Here is a 21970-nt window from a genome sequence, read left to right on the forward strand (position 1 = left end):
CTACACACTAACGCACACACACTAACACTACACACTCTACGCACTACACACACACACTACACACACACACTAACACTACACACCAACACACTACACACACACACTAACAATACACACTAACAATACACACTAACACTACACACTAACACACACACACACACTAACACTACATACACTAACACTACACACTCTGCACACACAAACACACATATACACACTACACACACACACACTACACAATACACACACACTAAACACACACACTAACACACACCCAACTTGCCCACCAAATTTCATCCGAATACGTCCACAATCCGTGTGTGCATGTGTAGTGTGTTAGTGTGTTGTGTGTGTTAGTGTGTTGTGTGTGTTAGTGTGTTGTGTGTGTTAGTGTGTTTGTGTAGTGTGTTTTGTGTGTTAGTGTGTGTTTGTATGTGTGTGCTAGTGTATGTGTGTTAGTATGTGTGTGTGTTGGTTATCTCCATAATATGTGGGTTTAAGAAGGTGGAACAAGTTCCTCCCAGGTCACGAAAAATCCACTTCCGTTTCAGTGATAGGGGTCACAATTCATGGACCAAGCTGTGAAGTTTTGGTGTTTTCAAAGTTTTGTTCCCAGGCCTCTTTTGAGGATCGTTACTGAGCACCGGACAGCTTCCAACTGCAGTTTGTTTGTATTCATATTCCCAGGGATGGTTTCTAAGATCACCTTCGAGTTCTTCATCATTCTCATTGCTCCAATTATCCCTGGCAAAGTTTAGATGCTCTTCAGCTTCCAGGATCTTTTCACTTCATATTTAAGGTCTTGGTGTTTGGTCATTTTCTTGATTTATTTGTTGTTCAGGCCAACACTTGGCTGATGAGACAATTCAATTTGCAATGCTGTTTTTCTTTTTTTTTATACCTTAATACTATATCCAGTCAAAATGCTTTGTTTTTTTTTATGTTCATTCTTGATTGTGTATGTGTGTCGTTGATTGTTAGCGGCATAATTTGGGTTTCAGAATGTGAAACGGAGCCCTCCCAGGACTCGAAGTATCCCTTTTCATTTCGGTAAAGGATCATTATTCATGGGCTGAGTTTTGTTCCGAAGGTTCTTTTTTCAGGATCGTCACTGAACCCTGTGCAGCCTCCAACTGTAGTCTGTTTGTGGTAATGTTCCCAACGATGGTTTGTAGGATCTTTGTGAAGTTCTTCTTTATCATTCCCATTGCTCCAATGATCACTGGTACAATTTTGGTGCTCTTCAACTTCCAGGATATTTTGACTTCATTCTTGAGGTCTTGTTATTTGGTCATTTTCTTGATTTCTGTATTATTTGGTCCAAGATCACTGGGTCCTGAAACCTCATTTAGCAATGCCTTCTTTTCCTTTTTGTATCTGAGTATTATGTCCAGTTGCAGTGTGCTCTGTTTTCTATGTTCACGTTGAATGGGATCATCAGGTCGTATGTGAGCATTCTGTCCTTCTTTTCAATTATTACTTTTGGTTCATGTTTCCATGAGTGTTGTGGAACTGAGATATTGAAATTTCTGCAGATGTGCCAGTGAATTACTCAACATATATTGTTGTGCCTTTGTGTGTACAGCTGTTCTGACATGAGTATTTTTACTTCCCGATAGGAGGTGACTCGTGCTTTCTGTTTCTACCTTGCAAAATCCACACCTGTCCAATTGGATCAGCCCTGCCATGTTGTTTTTTTTCAAGCCATTTGTTTAGTGCCCTTGGTCTTAATAATAATAATAATTGGAACCATACTCTCTACAGAGAGTGTCGGTGCTGCCGAAGCAGTTTCCTGGGCTATTGGGCACAATCCTGGACAGGTCGCCACTCCGACGCAGGATACTCGAATGGCTCAATTATCCCAGCAAGCTGATACTCAATTTGCCGACCTCGGAAAGATGACAGGCTGAGTCAACCCTCTGGTGTGTATTAATTCAGCAGCCAACGGGGCTTGAACTCAGAACCCTTGGATCCCAAGCCGCTACCCAAACCACTAAACCAACACCAGGCTTCGTCCTTGGTCTTGGGCATTTATCATGATTCATTCTCCATCCCAATTGAGCTGACCTCTTCATAGCCATTCCAGTGATGTTCTTTGTCTATGCCCAATCTGTCCAACTCTTTTATTTATTTATTTTTTCTAAATCAATTAATTAATTTATTATTATTATTTTTCAATATTTCCTTGCTCTGTTTTTTATTATTATTTTTTTCTCTCTCACAGTTGTCACTATATATATCTGTTGATATTTTGTCTTGTATTTTTTCTTTTGTTATTTTGTTTTTTTCAATCGTTGGGGCTGTGTTTTGTTTCTGTTTCGGTTTGGTGTTTGACATGTTCTATTCGCACCTGTTTTTGGAAGTTTTTTGCAAGGTGAGTGAGAGATACCTTTTCTAGTTTGTTTTGTTTATGCTTGTGTACAAATTGTACTCATTGGTCTGTTGAACTTTTCATGTACTCTGCTAATCCAACAGTCTCTCTTCTCTGTGCACTTGATTGAGTTCCATTCGGCTGCCACCTCCTTTTTTCCTCGGCAGGTACATTTTCGGGATACTCTGATTTTTATAAAACATTGTGTGGATAGTAAGGAGTTTCCTTGTTTTGATATATTGTTTTCTGATATCTGCTTGTGTCCAATTTACTATTCCACAGCTGTATTGGAACACTAGTACTGCGAGTTGGTTTATGGCTTTGATTTTGTTCCTTGGGGTATTCTTTTTTTCCCCCTGTTCTATGCAGGTATTCTTTGGTAATCGTGTTGCGTTTTTTTATGATATATTTGGTGGTTCTTTTCAACTCCATGGTATTTGTAAGATGCTTCATTATCGAGCTCCTGTGTTGTTGTATTTAGGTTTATTTTTATGTTGACTTTTTTTTTTGTTGGTCTACCTTTCACACATGTGCACTTGGTACACTTTTCTCGGCCAAATTCCATTTGGATGTCATCAGAGTACCATTTAACTAATTACCTTTGCATTCTGCGAAAGGTTATGTTTTGGTCGGCGTGTATTTATTTATTTATTTATTTGTAATCTTGTGATTCGTATAACTCAAAAAGTATTAAACCGAATTGCATGAAATTTGGTGGGATGATTGGTTATTAGCCAGGAAGCATTCGATTAGATTTTGGGATCGTTCGGGTCAAAGGTCAAGGTCACGAAAAGGTCAAAATTGTCTTTTTACGATAACACGGTCAATTTTTATTCAATTTGCATGCAACTAACACCAAAATGTTCAGAATTCAACACCTCATCTTGTGATATGCAATATGACAAGATGACGCCCATACTCTTGTTACCGGTTCGGGGTCAAAGGTCAGGGGGGTCACGACCTTGAAAAATATGCGGTTTTTGTCATAACGCGGTCAATTCTTGTCCGCTTTACATGAACCCAGCACCAAAATGTTCAGAATTTAATGCCCAATCTTGTGACACAATGACGTCATAACACATGTCACTGGTTGGGGTAAAATGTCGGGGGGGGGGTCACGCCCTTGAAAAATATGCGGTTTTCGGCATAACTCAGTCAATTCTTATTCGATTTGCATGAAACCAGCATCAAACGAGATTACCTTCTCTTGTTGAAACGTTGTATTCACCGAGCTTGCGAGTGAAGACTCGCCAAAACGACGTGAGTTGATTGTTGTTTAGTCCGTAGCCCCCGAAGTCGGGGGGGGGTCATGACATTATAGATATGTGGTTTGTGTCATAAGACATGTCATATGAAACCAGTTCCCCACACTCATACCAAGAACAAAAAAGTAGTGGCGGCGAAGGTATGCGCTCTATGAGTGCCCGTTCTAGTTTCAGTTGTTCTGCCAATTTTTCATCGTTAGGTGCAAAGAGTTTAAATCATCCATGTAAAATTGTGTGTGTTTGTTGTTCCGTCGCGTGTACGAGTGGTCCTGTATGTGTGCGTACATGGGGGAGGTACAACCAGGTTGTTTATAAATATGTGGGTTTGGGGCGGGGGATTGGTCATGTTTGTGTGTGTGGTCTTGTGGTCCTTCAATGAAAATTATTGTTGTTCAAACGTTTCCAAAGCTTGTCACGGCCTCTTTATTTGAGATTGCTAACGCAGTAAAGGTCATTAAGTTCCCCATCTGCTCATTTGTGCCCGTTCTTTATGAGATTAGATTTTATGGTGTTTACTGAACACGATTGTCAGAGATTAATGGAAAATGGAAGTTTCAGCCCTCATTTTTGTATAATACTGCTATGACAGCATGTTTTGTTTCTTGCATTTCCTGGGGAGATATCGACATCGCATTAGGACACGATCGCAATTTCTGCTTTTTTTTTTTTTTGTGCTTTTGCATTTTTCTTTTTTCTGAATCATAATTGCCAAAACCTCAGGCATTTGGTTCAAATGTACTGGTGGATTTTAAATAGATTACAGATGCTTTTGGATGGTCTCATTTAATAAGAAACCATAATAAGTGACAGTGCTGTCATAAATTCCCAAACATGCTTTGTTCGTGTTGCACATGCGTCATGCCATCGCTTTGCTGGTTCTCGTGTCTCTCTGCGTTGTAGCAAAGGATTGTTTTAAAGGGGGACAAGTGGGTTGCATTAGGTGTGCACTGATTTAATTGGGCTTTCACACGGTTTCTTCAAAGTTTGCTTTCCTACCGCTGTTCTTCATTGGATAGTTATCCCTCTGGAAGCTTTGATTAGAGGCTTTGTTTCTATACTGTGACACAGACGTTGCCTCTGCATAACTCCAAGAGGGCATCATGTCTTTAAGAGACCACGATCGTCAATCACCCCAGAACTTCCCTTGGGATCCCATGCCCAGAGTCGTGTTACCAGACATAAAAGCCCGAGTGTGAGCGTGTACCATGCCGGCAGTCATTCAACAGGCCTTAGTCGGTTGAACGGAACCAACGTTGCATAATCGCCTCGAGATCTAACTTGGATAACCAATAAAAGCTGGTCAAACACCTCAGCAGTCTCTTGCCACCATCAGAACAGACAGAATATATCAGGGTGCTGTTTTTTGAGGAAATGATTTTTAGTGGCAGTAATCAAAATGCAAGTATTTACAAGGGGATAAAACGATCAAGTGGCATATGTGTACAACAATTAATCACAGTGTGTATACATTCCCAAATTATCCTCAAAGCAACATCCCCACCTTGGGAACCTTAGCAGTGACTTGACTCCACAGTGGACCGGTGCCATGCATCCAATGTGGAAGGGAGAGCTGTGTGATTGGTGAGTACAATGAGGACAGAAAGAGATAGATGGAGACGGTGCAGGCCCCCGTACACCTCATACCAACCCGTTGGACTGGTGTTGCTTGTTGATTCTGGCTTCCACATCGTGATTGAAACCGGAAAAGGGATTTTCATTGACGAAAATGTGTCAGTGACTTGAAATTGCACAACATATATATATATATATATATATATATATATATATATATATATATATATATATATATATATATAATGTTTAGATATAAATAAAAATGTGACTAACATGAAAAAAATTTTGAAGATATTAAAATGCATCGATTGATTAACATGCCTGTGACTGTGATATGAGAATACAGTATTATAAACCCTAGAACAAAAGAGGAGCCTCCATCACTACGCAAGTGAGACTACCACGCAGGCATGGGCCACTTGCTTGTATCAGCAAAGAAAGAAAACGAATGCAAGAAGGTTGGGGTGAGTTGAGATGAAAGGGCAAATTGAGGCGCTGCCTGTGAGGCTCTCGATCTACAATGCACTTTTTAATGAAAAAATTCCAATGGCACGGTCATTCCTCATCAAACTATCTCCAGAGATCCCTCAGTGTAGTTATGTTTGACGACCTCACTGGCGACGCCCTCCATGATTGGTAATGATCCTGGTTGGGGACGGGTCCACATGGCCCCAACTGTCTCTGTTGTTAACCAAGGCTCGTGGAATATCGAGGGTTTGGAAAGAGAAGGACTGATAAAGGACAGTATCCTGCTGTATCCATCCTTTTCAACAATTTGCAGGTTAGAGTAACAACAAAAGAGGTTCGAGACAGCCACTACTCTACAGACGATGGTCCTGGCTTGCGAGCGCAGAGAAATCTCTTCATTTACACAGACGCGGGAGTCCACCATATTTCTTCTTCTTTGAATCAAATTGAATGATTACGTCTCCGTGATAACATCATCTTCTGAATGCTTGTGTACAACCCGAAAATCCGCACATTCGACAGCAAGAAGCCAAAGCCACATGGCCATTGCCTGGGTTCAGGAGGGAGGGAGTGTGATTAAAAAAGAACATAAAGAGTTTGGCTGATGTTAGAGAGAAACAAGCTCGAGGAATAGCAGAAACCAAAGCGACTTCCTTTTTCTAAGTCTCCAATATGCAAGCATCGTCCTGCCTGCATCGGGCCTCTGCCATTGCGAATGTGTTTTCATGGTGAATGTGGACGGAGCGAGGAGAAAGAAGAAGCAACAGCTGCAATGGCCACTGGAATTTTCATCAGATAGAATGGTCGATAGGTAGAAGTGGAAACATTCGTTTTACTGTCTAAAATGAAAACCATTGCTTGAAATTTGAAAATGAACTAAAACTTGAAACTTGGACCTCCCAACCTGAATTTCTCCTGCTGGTACATCCTCCCTCCTTGACCTGGTCATGATTAACTTTCCATCAAAGCTCTCTTCTTCCCTTTCTGCCACCCATTGGCTCTTATGATTACTTTTTTGTCCAGGTCCATATCTAGCTATTATAAGGGAGCAAGCTTAACATAGGATATGGCAGTTTGCAGAGGCCAACTGGCAGGGTCTTCAATTTGCCTTCTCATAAAAAGATTGGACAACAATCTCCACACCAACTTGTATTGATTCCGCATGGGAATACTTTCACAAAAATCTGCTTGGTCTGCTTTCTCTCAGACACTAGATTACTTCATTCCGTCTTTGACTTTCCTATCCATCCCCCTAACCCTGTACACTGAGTCATGTGGGGAGGCAGTTGCAATGGAGCAACTTGCTTTCTCAGCTTGGAAATCGAATCCAATTGATGGTAACCTGAATTCATTCCGTAAGGCTTGCAACAAGTGTTTATCCATCCTGAGGCAAGCCAGAAAGCAACATCTTGCCAATCAAGGCATAACTTCCCGGACAGTCTCCTTCCTCCAAGTCATGGTGGCACCTTGTGAAGTCTGTGTCTTGTATATGCTCACCCTCCAATCCCATCGCTCACCTCAAATGGCTGTACTGCAGATTCTGCCCAAGATGACGAGAGAAGATGCTAAACTATGTCTTTGTCTCCAACTCACATACTACCCAACCCATCTTGTTCTGTTCTATCTTACCCTGACGTATCCACTGTATCCTGGACTCTGTGTCCTCTCACCCAAGAAATGACGATAGAGAAAGTTCTGTTCAGCCTTGACCTTCCTTTGGTGATGAGCCTAGAAGGCATCAGTGCCCTTGTTCTCAAATCCTTTTCTACCATTCTTGCGTCTGTCCTATTTTGTCCTCCAGGTATCCTATTCAGTCTGTCCTTCTCCAGCTCTGGAAAAAAATGAGACCACTCCAAAAAAATTTAAATCAGCATGTCTACATGTATGGCAGCCATTCCATTCCAGTGTGTTGAATTCCAACACAGACACACCTCATTCTACTTGGTGAGGTACTGATTAGGTGATCACCTGAACCGAATCTTATTTAACAAGGAAAAGTATAAAAACAACTGCTGTGGTCATCACTATCCTCTTGCAATAGGACCAGCTGGATGGCAAAAACAGTGCTCGTAGTACCTCAAAAGTAATTGGAATCAAAAAAATAACTATTGACCATGCCAAAAGAGTTGAAAAGAAAAGTTTTGAGTGAGGAAAAGAAGGGTTCAATTCTGGTTTTACTGGCAGAGGGATACAGTGAGCGTCACGTTGCTTCCATCCTTAAAATTTCAAAGACGGTTCATAAGAACATGGTCAAGCAGCAGACATTGGGGACAACAAAGCTACAGACTGGCAGAGGGCAAAAACGACTTTCCACTGACCGGGATGACCGCCAATTCATTCGAATGTCACTCGACTACCGTAGGATGACATCAAGTGACCTACAAAAAGAATGGCAAACGGCAGCTGGGGTGAAGTGCACGACGAGGACGGTTCGAAATAGGCTCCGAGGGGCAGGGCTGAAGTCGTGCAAAGCTAGAAAAAAGCCCTTCATCAATGAGAAGCAAAGAAGAGCCAGGCTGAGGTTTGCAAAAGACCATAAGGATTGGACCGTAGAGGACTGGAGTAAGGTCATCTTCTCTGATGAGTCCAATTTTCAGCTTTGCCCAACACCTGGTCATCTAATGGTTATACGGAGACCTGGAGAGGCCTACAACAAACCACAGTGTCTCGCACCCACTGTGAAATTTGGTGGAGGATCGGTGATGATCTTGGGGTGCTTCAGCAAGGCTGGAATCGGGCAGATTTGTCTTTGTGAAGGACTCATGAATCAAGCCACGTACAAGGTTGTCCTTAAAGAACACTTGCTTCCTTCTGCTCTGACAATATTCCCCAACTCTGAGGATTGGTTTTTCCAGCATTACAATGCTCCATGCCACACAGCCAGGTCAATCAAGGTGTGGATGGAGGACTATCAGATCAAGACCCTGTCATGGCCAGCCCAATCTCCAGACCTGAACCCCATTGAAAACCTCTGGAATGTGATCAAGAGGAAGATGGATGGTCACAAGCCATCAAACAAAGCCGAGCTGCTTGAATTTTTGCGCCAGGAGTGGCATCAAGTCACCCAACAGCAATGTGAAAGACTGGTGGAGAGCATGCCAAGACGCATTAAAGCTGTGATTGAAAATCAGGGTTATTCCACAAAATATTGATTTTTGAACTCTTCCAAAGTTAAAACATTAGTATTGTGTTGTTTAAAAATGAATATGAACTTGTTCTGTTTGTATTATTTGAGGTCTGAAAACATAAAAAAATTTGGTCTAACAAATCTTTGTTGTTATTTTGACCAGTTGTCATTTTATGCAAATAAATGCTCTAAATGACAATATTTTTATTCGGAATTTGGGAGAAATGTTGTCAGTAGTTTATAGAATAAAACAAAAATGTTCATTTTACTCAAACACATACCTATAAATAGTAAAACCAGAAAAACTGATAATTTTGCAGTGGTCTCTTAATTTTTCCCAGAGCTGTATTTTGGCCCTATCCATTCTACATTGAAGTGTGTAAGGATGGCCGAGAGATGGAGCACAGCAATACAGTTCAGTCATGAGCCTTGCTCTTATATGGAGAAAAAAATTTGGCCCCCATTTTTGTGTAACATTTAAAAGGCAAGCAAGTTAGATGTTCATGTATCGGCTATACAGATAGTGGACAAAAAAAATGGAAACACCAGGGTACATTGGCAATCCAACATATATGCAAAGTATGGGAGGCCCCCACACGTACGTGATTGGTGCGTGAATTATGAAGATCTCTTCTCAGCAGTCCTCTTGTCATGTGTATATATATATATATATATATATATATATATATATATATATATATATATATATATATATATATATATATATATATATATATATATATATATATATATATATATATATATATATACATACATATATATATACAAGTGTGCTGCAGCTCAAGTCCAGTACGAAGCGCCAGTATGGCTGCTAGAGGAGACCTCAGTGACTTCAAAAGGGGTGTAATTGTTGGTGCGCGTTTGGCCGGCGCTTCAGTGACGAAGACTGCTGAAATTGCTAGCATGTTTTGAGGAACTGTATCAAAGGTGACATGAGCCTGGGAAACATAAGCAAAGATGTCTTCATTGAAGGGCAACAGTGGGGGAGGGGGCATAATCGACTAGCATGATGCATGGGCATTAGTCCAGACAGCAAGGAAAAACAGGAGAGCAATGGCAGACAAACTGTTTGTGAAGTTCAACGTAGGTCACGGGCATTCTGTACCTTCAAAGACAGTCAGTTAGAAGGGAACTTCACAGGGTGGGATACCATCACTGGGTTGCCATGTACGAACCACTCATAACACTTGGCAATGACCGTTTGTTGGTGCAGTGGTGCAAGAAGCATAGGCAATGGATTACAGAGTATTGGAGGAATGTAATATAGTCTGTTGAGTCATCCTTCACCATGTTCTCGCCAAATGGATGTGTGCACGTGTGGTGACAGCCCCGAATGCCTGGTTGTAACAGTAAAAAGTTCTTGCAGTTCCATTATGCTGTGGGGTGTATTTTCCTGGCATGACCTTGGTCCACTCATTCCATTAGAAGGCAGGATTGATGCGTGCTACATTTCCGTCCTGAGCAATCATTTGCCTCTCATGATGCAGAATTTCTTCCCCGTAGGAGGGGTGTCTTTCAGAAGGACAATGATCCAGTCCACAGGGCACATGTCACTGGGTGGTTTGTGGAGTATGAGGACTAAATTACCCATCTTCCTTGGCCCTCCCAATCGCCGACCTCAATCCCATTGAGTATTTGTGGGACTGTCTGGAGAGGCGCCCACGGCAGTGGTTCAGTCTCCATCAAACCAACATGAATTGAAAGACTTTTGTGGAAGAAAGGTGCCACATTCCTGCAGAACGGTTCCAGACCCTTCTTGACTCCATGCAACATCATATCCATGCCATACTGGATGCATATAGTGGCTCAACACCCTATCAAGTGACATTCTGTTGTTTCCATTTTTTTTTGTCCACTACCTGTGAGTGTTGCAAATGTTTCTCTGTGAGTCTGTCACATCGTTAAAGCCAAAAACTTCATACTCAGGGTACAGATACAACTTTGTGTGGGAAGTAACATGGGATATGTGACCGTGGCCTCAGATGCTGATTAGCGGCCACAAATTGAGGCCAAAGTGACAAATATAGCAATTTTTGGCAAATGTGATGACCAATTGGTCTTAAATTAAAAAGACCAAACTTCTTGAGTGCAACACAATTATCCTTTTTAAAGTTCATGAAATAATTTAAATTGATAGATTAACTTCAGCTTTTCCCATCTCGGGACGGGTATTTCTGCTTTGTTTTCCCATCTCTGGGGACGGGTATTTGTGGTTGGTTTTCCCATCTCTGGGGATGGGTATTTGTGGTTGCTTTTCCCATCTCTGGGGACAGGTATTTTTCATTGCATTAAATCACTACCAGTTCTGTTTAACCTGGTGCCCTGTTTAGAATATGAACAGAAGATTCTGACCTTGTGTACTCGCACAATCAACCCATGATCATCAATGCAACCCTCCCATCTCCTTTCCCAGTGTAAGCTGGAGTGCCTTAAGGCAGTGTCTTGGACCCAGTCCTCTTCCTCCTGAACATGACCTCTGCAACATATTGGAAAACTTTGTCTTCCTTTATGCAGATGGCTCCTCATTGTGTCACATAGTACCCCCGTTTGATACAGCAGCTTTGTCACTTACTGCTGATCTGGAAATGATTAGAGCCTAGGTTGATAAATGGAATATGTCCTTCATCTTACTGTCTCCTGGAAAATCTCACTCTCACACCCTTGCTCTGGAAGGATCATCAAACAAACTCACGTGCCTATTTCCTTGGTCCTTCACTGGAAGAGGTTCAGTCTCTTGAATTTCTAGGCTTCACCATCAGCTATGACTTTTCCTTGGCCAACCACATCACGAAGCTGGCCTCCAAAGCCAGCCACAGACTGGGCATCCTTCGTCGATCCACTTGTTTCCTTGGAAAATCAGAGCAACTCAATCTATAAGGCTTTTGTCCAAAGCTCAAGGGAGTACTGCTCTCTCCTATAGGCTGGCTCTCCAGCATCACATCTGTCTCTTCTGGATTCTATGGAATCTAAAGCTCAGAAAATTATTGAAATCCCTCATGATGAGGCCGAAGCACAAGGTATGTTGCTCTCACATTACAGGCAAGTCTGTAGTCAGTTTTATACCATCTGTTCCCCAACTTATAAATGTATAATACACTTTTCTTACTCATTTTCACCCCTCACTTTGCATTCTCTCTCATTTATTTCTCTTTCCTCTCATTTCCCCCAGACAGCATCCGATTAAATATAAATATGATAAAGACCAAAAAGTCCCGAGTTCCCGGCATTATAGGGTGTGAAGAATCTCCACTGACCTGCCTGTCTATGCTGCCAACGAGGGAGGGGGTGGGGCTCAATCAGTAGTAGTATTGGTTCCTCCCAAGACCCTTGCCTATTGAACCAACATGACTCTTTTTCAATTCATTTTACCAACATTCGTAGTCTTTCTTCGATCGAATCTTCCCCCTGTCGAACATCATCTAGTAAGCTCCTCTCCGAATATTTTGCTTCTATCAAAGACCCAATTATCACCTGATGTTCTTGTTAATTATGATAACATTTTGAACAACAACCATCACTCACAATTCCGCTTCAAGGGAGGAGTCTGTGTCTATTCCATCATCAAGATGCCTGCTGTATGCCTTCTGGACCTCGAATCTCCAAATTTTGATGTCATCTGGCTTAAGATTTGTCTCCCAACCATCACTCTCTTTCTCTGTTTCCCTTACTGCTCTCCTAATTCTACAAACTTCATAGCTTTCTTTGACTATCTTAACTCCAATCATAACTCTTTTCTATTTGACTAACATCAAAACACCCTCAAGCAGAATTTCTCAATCTCGGAGACTTCAATGTACAGTCCACCACAGGGATGAATGAAATCTTCCCACACGGATGTTGGGGAAGTTGAAGCTCTTACATTTTTCCATTATTAATGATGTGGAACAAATTATCACTCACCCTACCCATATCCCAGATCGTCATGACCCCACTACCAATACTTTGGATTTATTCTTCACTTCCAATCCGTTGCATTACAACTACACAATTTCATCTCCAATTGGTTCTTCTGACCACAATCTTATGGACATCACTTTACTTATCACCACTTCTTCTCCTCCGACTGCTCCGACGAAACGGCAGAATTGGCATTTCAATAATGCTGACTGGACTGGTTTACGAAACTTCTTTTCTGACTTTCCCTAGAAAGACTACTGCCTCTCCTCGGACAATGCCTCTATCTCTGCTGAATGTATAGCTGAGGTTATTGTTGCAGGAATGAAAGGTTTATATCCCCTCCTCTTTCAAATCTATCTCTTTTACCAATGCTTGGTTTAATAACTCCTGCAATGTGGCCATTCATGCAAGGGATGCCACATATCGGACATGGAAAAACTCTTCTTCCTCCAACTCGTATTCAGCTTTCATGTCCACCAGAAATCATTGTAAACGTGATATTCGTGAAGCGAAGCATTCCTTGATGCAAAAGAAATGTGACAACCTCTCATCTTCTTCCACTAATAGATCTTTCTGGTCCTTAGCTAAAAGTATTTCCAAATACTTCTGTCGCTCTACCTTTCCTTCGCTTTTCCGTTCTGATGATACTATCGCTGTCTCTCCGACCGATAAAGCAACTCTTTTTGGTTCTCTTTTCTCCTCTAACTCCACACTGGATGACGAGCATTGCACCTACCTTTGATGCTCCCCTCACCAATCCTATGTCCCTCTCTATAATCTCTTTTCATGCAGTCAAAAAAAAATACTCCTCTCTCTCTCTCTCTGGACATAAGCAAGGCCTATGGGCAAGATGGCATTCCTCCCCATGTCTTGAAGGAATGTGCTTCAGAACTTGCACCCGTGCTTGCTCATTTGTTTCGTTTTTGTTGAAAAACCCAAACTTTTCCTCTTATCTGGAAACATGCCTTAGTACAACCTATTTTAAAGAAGGGTGATCGTTCAAACCCTTCTAACTACCGCCCTATTGCTCTGACTTCTACTGTTTCCAAAGTCTTTGAATGTCTTCTCAATTCCCATTTTCTCAAACATCTTTAATCTCACAGTCTTCTATCTGACCACCAATATGGCTTTCGCAAGGCAAGATCTAGAGGTGATATCCTTTCTTACATTACGAATGTCTGCGCCTCTTCTTTGAGAGACTTTGGGGAATCCTTTGTTGTAGGCCTTGATATCTCAAAAGCCTTTGACAGAGTTTAGCATCGGGGTTTGATATCCAAGCTTCCCTCTTTCGGCTTTCCTCCTTCACTCTGCTCTCTCATATCGAACTTTCTCTCCAACCGCTCTATCTCCGTAATTGTTGAGAGTTCATCATAAACCCCCTTCCCTATTAACAGCGGTGTACCTCAGGGTTCTGTTCTGTCTCCAATACTCTTTATTATAGCGTGGTGACATCGCGCTGTTATATAATTGGCTATTCTGTCCTGTGTCTTCTGTCACACTTCTGGCCATGTATGTCCCTTTGATCTGAGGGCTATAAATACAAATTTGTCCAACATCACAACTCTTCCCATCATGCATGCTAATTCACCGTACAGCCGCCATTATCCAGGGATCGCATACATGTATATTTTGTGTGACATGGTATACAGTTATCATAAGATGGTAACAAACATGGGATACAGTTATCATAAGATGGTCTTGATGGAAGAAAAAAACTATGTAACAAATAGACCTTCCCGTATTAAAGTCGCTAGACATACGACGTCAAAGATGCGCAATTTATTTGCATTTCTTGAATTTTTAGCTGCTTACCCCAATACACACATCGCGCTGTTATATAATTAGCTATTCTATCCTGTGTCTTCTGTCACGTCTTCTGTCACACTTATGGCCGCGTACGTCCCTTTGATCTGAGGGCTATAAATAGAAATTTGTCCAACTCACAACTCTTCCCATCATGTATGCTAATTCACCGTACATCCGGAGATGACAGCCGCCATTATCCAGATGAAGTAGGTGTAACCACTATATTTAATTATTTTGCCCATCAACTATTTTAGCTCTGCTGTAATCTTTACATCAGTAAAGCTTACATTTTACCATTTGGGTGGGCTGTTGGTCCATTTGTCTACATTTAAATTTTATAACTGCAAAAATTGTTTCATCATTCCTAACCTAGACTTTTACTGCCCCCAGCCGCGCGATATCGAAGTATTCGCTTCTTGTTCTTTTTCTCAATGACCTTCTTTCTTCCACAATTAACCAAATGCACTCGTATGCTGATGACTCAACATTACATTCCTCCATGTCTTTCCCATGTGCCCCGTTTTTCCTCACTCAATCTACATCTTGTTTCATCACCACCTCTTTAAATTTGGATTTGGACAAGATCTCCCAATGGGGCAAATGTGATCAAGTTGAGTTTAATGCTTCAAAAATTCAATTTCTTCCCATCTCGCTCGAAAACTCCTCTCAACTCTCTCTCCAATCTCCTTTGTAAGCTCTAAAATTACACCATGTGATACAATAAACCTACTAGGTATCTCTCTAACATCAAATTTATCCTGGAATCCACACATTACACAAATAGTTAAGTCTTCCTCGAAGAAATTAGGAGTCCTGTTCAGATGTCGAAGATTCTTCTCTTCTGAATAGTTGCTCCAACTACATAAAGCATTGATTCGTCCTTGTATATAGAGTGTACGAGGTGCAGTGGAACACGAGAAGCAAGCGTGCCAGCATCAACTCCGCTTTATTGCGCGACCAGAAGCACATTCCTCCACCCCTAGCAGGCGAGGAATGATATACGAAAACCCAATCACGTGATACAGCACACTCCTCCCCTCATAAAATGACAAGTCAAATGATGAAAGGACAATCATAACATGACCACCTGAAACCCATCAACACTCATAATCCTCCAAGTACCGCGGCCGCACCCTGACCTGCCTCGGACGGGCAGCGCCGCCAGACAGTCCATGCTCAGACGCCTCCCGGCTCGGTCGAGGTGACACCCTCGCCGGACTCGCGCCATCCGCAATAACAACCGCTCCCGGCCGACCAGCCTGCCCGACGTCCCCGGGTAGGACAGCATCAGGCGAAGACCCCCTGGGCGTCGGCACATCCGGCCCTGGCGATACAACGTCAGGTGCCGGCGACCTTACGGGTGGGTGTCCCACATCGTTCGGCCCGGGGAGGTTTGGGGGGGGGGTGACGCTGAACAGTGATCATGCATTTGGTCCACGTGCCGCTTCCACACATCCCCACCATCAGTCCGCACCATGCAATTCGCCGGCCCCAGTACCACAGAGACCACAGCCGGCGCCCATTTGGAACCGTGGAAATAATCGCGCACCATTACCCGCTGTCCCACATCGAAGCCGCGCAGCCGCGTCGGACGTGACACCGCCCCACTCCCCGACCCTCCAGGTCGCAGCAAATCCAGTCTGGACCGCAATGCCCGTCCATAGAGACGAATGGCAGGCTAATCACCCGTGACAGGATGAACTGCGTTCCTGTAATGGAGCAAAAAGACATCGACCACCGTCTGTACAGGTGCAACCCCCCCCCCCTGCGCAAAGCCCGTTTCAACATCTTAACAAACGACTCAGCTTGCCCATTCGTCTCAGGATGATATGGTGCGGACCTTAGATGTCGAATACCATTTTGGCGCATAAACTCATCAAATACACCCGCGATGAACTGCGGACCATTATCAGAGACCAGGATCTCCGGTAACCCTTTATTAGCAAAGATCGTCCGCAGTTTCTCTACTGTAATGTTTGCTGATGTATGCTGCATTACTACAACCTCCGGCCATTTAGAGAATGCATCGATCACAATCAAAAACATTCTGCCATTAACCGGCCCTGCAAAATCGACATGGACCCTCTGCCAGGCTCTGTCTGGCGCAGGCCATAGTCCCGAAGCTCGACGCGGGTTATCAGCATCTGTTTGGCACGTGGCGCAACGCTTAACCAACTGCTCAATGTCTTTGTCCAATCCCGGCCACCACAACAGGATACAAGCAAGGCTCTTGGTCTTCACGATGCCAAGGTGACTGACATGCAGTTCTTCCAAACACCGCTGCCTGAACTTTGGTGGAATCACCGTCCTCATCCCCCACATAACGCACCGTTGGACCAACGAAAGCTCCGATGCGCGTGACGTGAAAGGTTGAAATGCCGGTGTCGAAGGCAGATCGCTCCAATTCCCTGTAGAAATCGCCTGGACGACACGGGCGAGCACCGGATCACGAGCCGATTCCACCGTGACCTGTCTGGCCGTGACCGGCCCGCTTTTGGACAAGGACCTGGCCCAGCGCGAACACATCGACCCGGTCGGCCAACTCAGACGCAGCTGGACCCTTCGCACACGGCAAGCGTGAGAGCCCGTCGCAGTTCGCATGCTTCTCAGTGCTTCGGAACTGAATATCATAATCGTAAGCACCAAGAAACAGACACCACCGCTGTATTCGCGCGGCCGCTACCACCGGCACCCCGCGTTCGGGTCTCAGGATGAATTGAAGCGGTTTGTGATCCGTCTGCAAAGTGAAATGCCGCCCCAGCAGGTATTGATGAAACGTCCGCACACCCCAGACGAGGCTGAGAGCCTCGCGCTCGATCTGGGCATATCCCCGCTCTGCTGCGGACAGGGTCCGGGATGCAAAACAAACAGGCCGCTCGGAACCATCGTCCATCCTGTGGGAGAGCACTGCCCCGATGCCATATGCAGAGCTGTCGCATGCCAATAGGAGCGGACGCGCAGGCTCGTAGTGCACGAGGACCGTATCCTCTGTGAGCAGCTGCTTGACGCAGTCGAACGACGCCTGGTGTGCAGGTCCCCAAGCCCAGCGCTCGTCCTTCCTGAGCAACCGTGTTAACGGCGCAAGTTGTGAGCTGAGCCCTCGCACGAACCTTTGGTAATACTGGGCCATACCAATGAACGAGCGCAGCTGCGTCTTGTCGCGAAGCGGTGGCATGTGTTGAATCGCTTCCACCTTCCGAGGACCTTTCAACAGCCCTCCGTTATGATGATGTGCCCGAGGTATTCCAAGCGCTGCTTGAAGAACGCGCACTTGTCCCTGTTCAAGTGCAGGCCGCATGCTTCTAGCTTTGTCAGCACTTGGGCAATGTTCGCAAGATGCTCGTCCGCCGTTTTCCCCGCAATGAGCACATCGTCCAGGTAGGTCTGAGTGGGCAGGCCAATGCAAACCTGATCCATGGCTTTCTGCCACAAAGCTGGGGCCGAAGCAATCCCAAAGCAGAGTTGGGTATATCGATAGAGTCCTTGACACGTGTTGATTGTCAAAAGCTCGCTACTCCCGGGATCCATCGGCAGGTGAAAATATGCATCACGCAGGTCTAGCTTCGTGAAGTATTGACTCCCCGCCAATCGCGCATATATTTCATCGATTGACCGTGGATTTGAAGTCCCCGCACAATCGGACGTCTCCATTCCGTTTCAGCACCGTGCCAACCGGGGTGGCCCAATCCGAGCACGACACCCGTTCGATCACTCCACAGGCCTCCAGCCTATCCAGTTCACCCTTGACCTTGTCCCACAGGGCATACGGCACCGGACGTGGTTTACAAAACCGAGGAACCACCCCCTCCTTCAGAAAGAGTTTTGCCTCCATGCCCTTGAGTTTCCCAAGGTCGTCGCCAAACAAACCTTGATGTCTTTGAAGAAACTTCTCCAACTGATCCTCCCATCGGCTCGGCACGGGTTGCACAAGGTGAACTGCGGCCCAGTCTAGCCTGATGCGGGCCAGCCAATCTCGGCCGAGGAGAGACGGTCCCCTCCCCCGCACGACGTACACCCGAAGCGTGGCGACCTGGCCTTGGTACCGCACAGACACGTCTGCCATCTCGACTGGCGTTATCTTCTCGCGGGTGTACGTGAACAGCGTGAGGTTGGACCTGATAAGCTTCAGGCCGTTGAGTCTACGCGCGGTCTGTTTGCCGATGATCGACACAGCCGCTCCCGTATCGACCTGGAACGTGATCGGCATTTTGTTCACTTCGACTTCCACGGTCATCGGGCGCACCGCCGCCGGGCCAATTGAAAACAGGCCCATCAACGGCCGCCGGTTCCGCCCCGGGTCGCCTCGCACATCGCCGTCCATGACCTTAACGGTGGCCGGCGCCCCACGGCACACACGCTTCAGATGACCCACCTTGTGACAATTCAAACACACGGTGCCTTTATACGGGCATGCACGGCGCAGGTGTCGACCTCCGCATCCCAAACACGTCCGCGGGCCCAATTCGCCGCACTTGCGGCCGCGCGGCGACGTCCGACCCGCATCGAAGGTCGAGCGTGCGTCCCGGGGTGCTCGCGACCCCGCGTGGCCGGTGATGGCTCGAACATCCCCGCGAGTCTGCTCGACCGCTGTAGCCGTGCTGACTGTCGAGTCAAATGTAATGGCTTCACCCTTCAGCCGTAGAACCGCTGAAACCATCTTCGCATCTTGTAAACCAGCGATAAAACGATCTCTGAGCCGCGCTGGACGCTCCCCCGCCGTGAACTTGCTGGCCACGGAAGAATGCTTAATCCGCGCCACGAAATCAGCGACGCGTTCCCCTGCCCCTTTCGAGAGGCGATCGAACTGGTATCGAGCGAGCTGTAATGACTTCTCCGGCGCCATGTGTGCTTTCATCTTCTGCACAATGTCCCGAAACGACAGCCCGTCATCCCGGGGCTTGCCCGGCGCCACCAAATAATGCAGTAGTCGATAATGCTCCGCCGAAAGCGAAGCGAGCAAGATCGACTTCTGTTTGCTCTCGTCGACCACATCATTCGCGTGGAAATAGCATCCCAATTGTTCTGAAAACAATCCGAAGTCGTCTCCGACGAAAACGGGCACACGCCCGTTTTCAACCATCATCGTCAGCCAACTTGAGTGTACGAGGTGCAGTGGAATATCATGTTTTCGTATATCATGCCTCGCCCGCTAGGGGTGGAGGAATGATATACGAAAACCCAATCGCATGATACAGCACAGTATAGAGTACTGCTTTCACATCTGGGGAGGTTCCAGCTCCACATACTCACTGGACAGAATTGAATCCAAAGGTATTCGACTTGTAAACTCTACCAATGTGACCTCAAAACTTGACCCGCTCAAATTATGCTGCAAAGTAGACTCTCTTTCTCTTTTCTACAGATATTACTTCGGTTTCTGCTCACAAGAACTTGCTGCTTGTGTCTCCACCATTAGCGACACCATGGGATACTTGACAAGCCACGACATCACATGATTATTGTGTGGCCATTGGCAACTCAAGGGTGGGCTGTGACTATGTTTGTTTCTTCCCCTTCACTGCCAAACTCTGGAACTCTTTACCTTCTCATGTCTTCCCAAACACTGATGACCTTCCCCTTTTCAAAAAGCAGATTTTTTTTTACTTCCTCAAAAAATCTTAGACTATTCTCTCTTTCCTGACTTTTCTGTTAATGCAGTTCTTTTTATTCAAGGCTTGGTCTCGATGAGGACTATTTATTTTGTGACTGAAGCCTTCAACATTAACAAAAAAACAAAGAAACAAACAAGCAGTCATAGACTGGTACTTATGAAATCGTCAACTAGACCTCTGACCTTGTCTAATAAGAGCTGTCTTGAGAGAATGTAGCGACGCAAACCAGAAGTTTCTACGATGATTCTGTACCAAACCTCTCATAAAACATCCGATTTTTACAAGAATTTCGACAACCGAGTGTTAAGCATACTTAACCGTTACCAAAAGTGAAGACAGGATTGAAATTGACTTTAAAACGAGCGCGTAATGCCGTGTGTTACAATCCCCCTCATTAGCATAATCTTCAGTTAAGCCTCAGATACGACACCCGACATAAATCTCATAAAACATCCAATTTTTACCAGAATTTCGACAACAGAGTATTAAGCATACTTAACCGTTACCAAAAGTGAAGACAGGATTGAAATTGACTTTAAAACAAGCGCGTAATGCCATGTGTTACAATCCCCCTCATTAGCATAATCTTCAGTTAAGCCTCAGATACGACACCCGACATAAATCTCATAAAACATCCGATTTTTACCAGAATTTCGACAACCGAGTGTTAAGCATACTTAACCATTACCAAAAGTGAAAACAGCATTGCGATCCGAGTTAAAACTAACTCGTAACGTCGACCGAAGCAAAAATCTCCATTTCTCCACGCAATTATTTTATCAGTCACAAAACCGTAATATTCGGCCATCCACCAACAATCTTTACATAATCCGACGGCTTAGCGAGTCAGGCATGCGACGATAACCTTTATTGGGATAAAAAAATGACTTTCAAACACCATCTTTATCGAAAACACCGTCAGCGCGCACACGCAAATCCTTTATGTGACTCAACGACGCGTCTGCTCGAGCGCGCTGCACCACGTGACGAGACGTGACGCGGCGGGTGAAATATTTTTTATACAATCTTAAAACGTCTCCAAAACATACGATTTTTACCAGAATTTCGACAATCGAGTGTTAAGCGTCCTAAGCGATCGCAAAAACCCAAGACAAAATTAAAATCGAAGTTAAAACTAACTTGTAACGTCGACCGAAGCAAAAATACTCCATTTCTCCACATGAATTTACGGAATTATGTTTGACCTCACTGTGACCTTGACCTTTGACCGATTTTGACCAAAATATAATCAGCGCTAGCCATCACCCTCCTGAATCACGTGTTGTAATTTGACATTGGTAGCTTCTTCCGTTCTCGAGTTATCGTGCCTACAAACAAACGCACAAACAAGCAGTCATAGACTCGTACTTACGAAATCGTCAACTTGACCTCTCACCTTGTCTAATAAAAGCTGTCTCGAGAGAAGGTAGCGACGCAAACCAGAAGCTTCTACGATGATTCTGTTCCAAACCATCAAAAATCGTAATGTCGACTGAAGCAAAAATCTCCATTTCTCGACGCAATTATTTAATATTATTTTATCAAAGTCACAAAACCGTAATATTCAGCCAACAACCAACAATCTTCACATAACCTGACGGCATAGCGAGTCAGGCATGCAACGATAACCTTTATTGGGATAAAAAATGACTTTTAAACACCATCTTTATCGAAAACACCGTCAGCGCACACACGGAAAACCTTTACGTGATCAATGACGCCTCTGCTCGAGCGCGCTGCACCACGTGACGACCCGTGACACGGCGAGTGAAATATTTTTTTTAACAATCTTAAAACGTCTCCAAAACATCCGATTTTTTTTACCAGA

At 44.5% G+C, this 21970-nt stretch overlaps 1 protein-coding gene across 2 annotated transcripts in view; it reads left to right on the forward strand.

The window, feature by feature from the left end:
* The window catches only part of LOC147029997 (WAS/WASL-interacting protein family member 1-like), an 88630-nt gene that overhangs the window by 3520 nt on the left and 63140 nt on the right, over positions 1-21970 (forward strand). Inside the window, exon 1 of one of the 2 annotated variants that reach the window (XM_085873602.1) lies at positions 2493-2538. The exons of the other annotated variant lie outside the window; for it this stretch is intronic. The gene's annotated coding sequence lies outside the window, so the exon portion shown is untranslated. Of the gene's footprint in view, positions 1-2492; positions 2539-21970 lie in introns of those variants that run through there. 2 annotated transcript variants of the gene reach the window in all.

This window comes from Eptatretus burgeri, chromosome 3 (assembly GCF_056783735.1).
Source record: "Eptatretus burgeri isolate ZD-2024b chromosome 3, Ebu_testis_v1, whole genome shotgun sequence".
Lineage (NCBI taxonomy): Eukaryota > Metazoa > Chordata > Myxini > Myxiniformes > Myxinidae > Eptatretus > Eptatretus burgeri.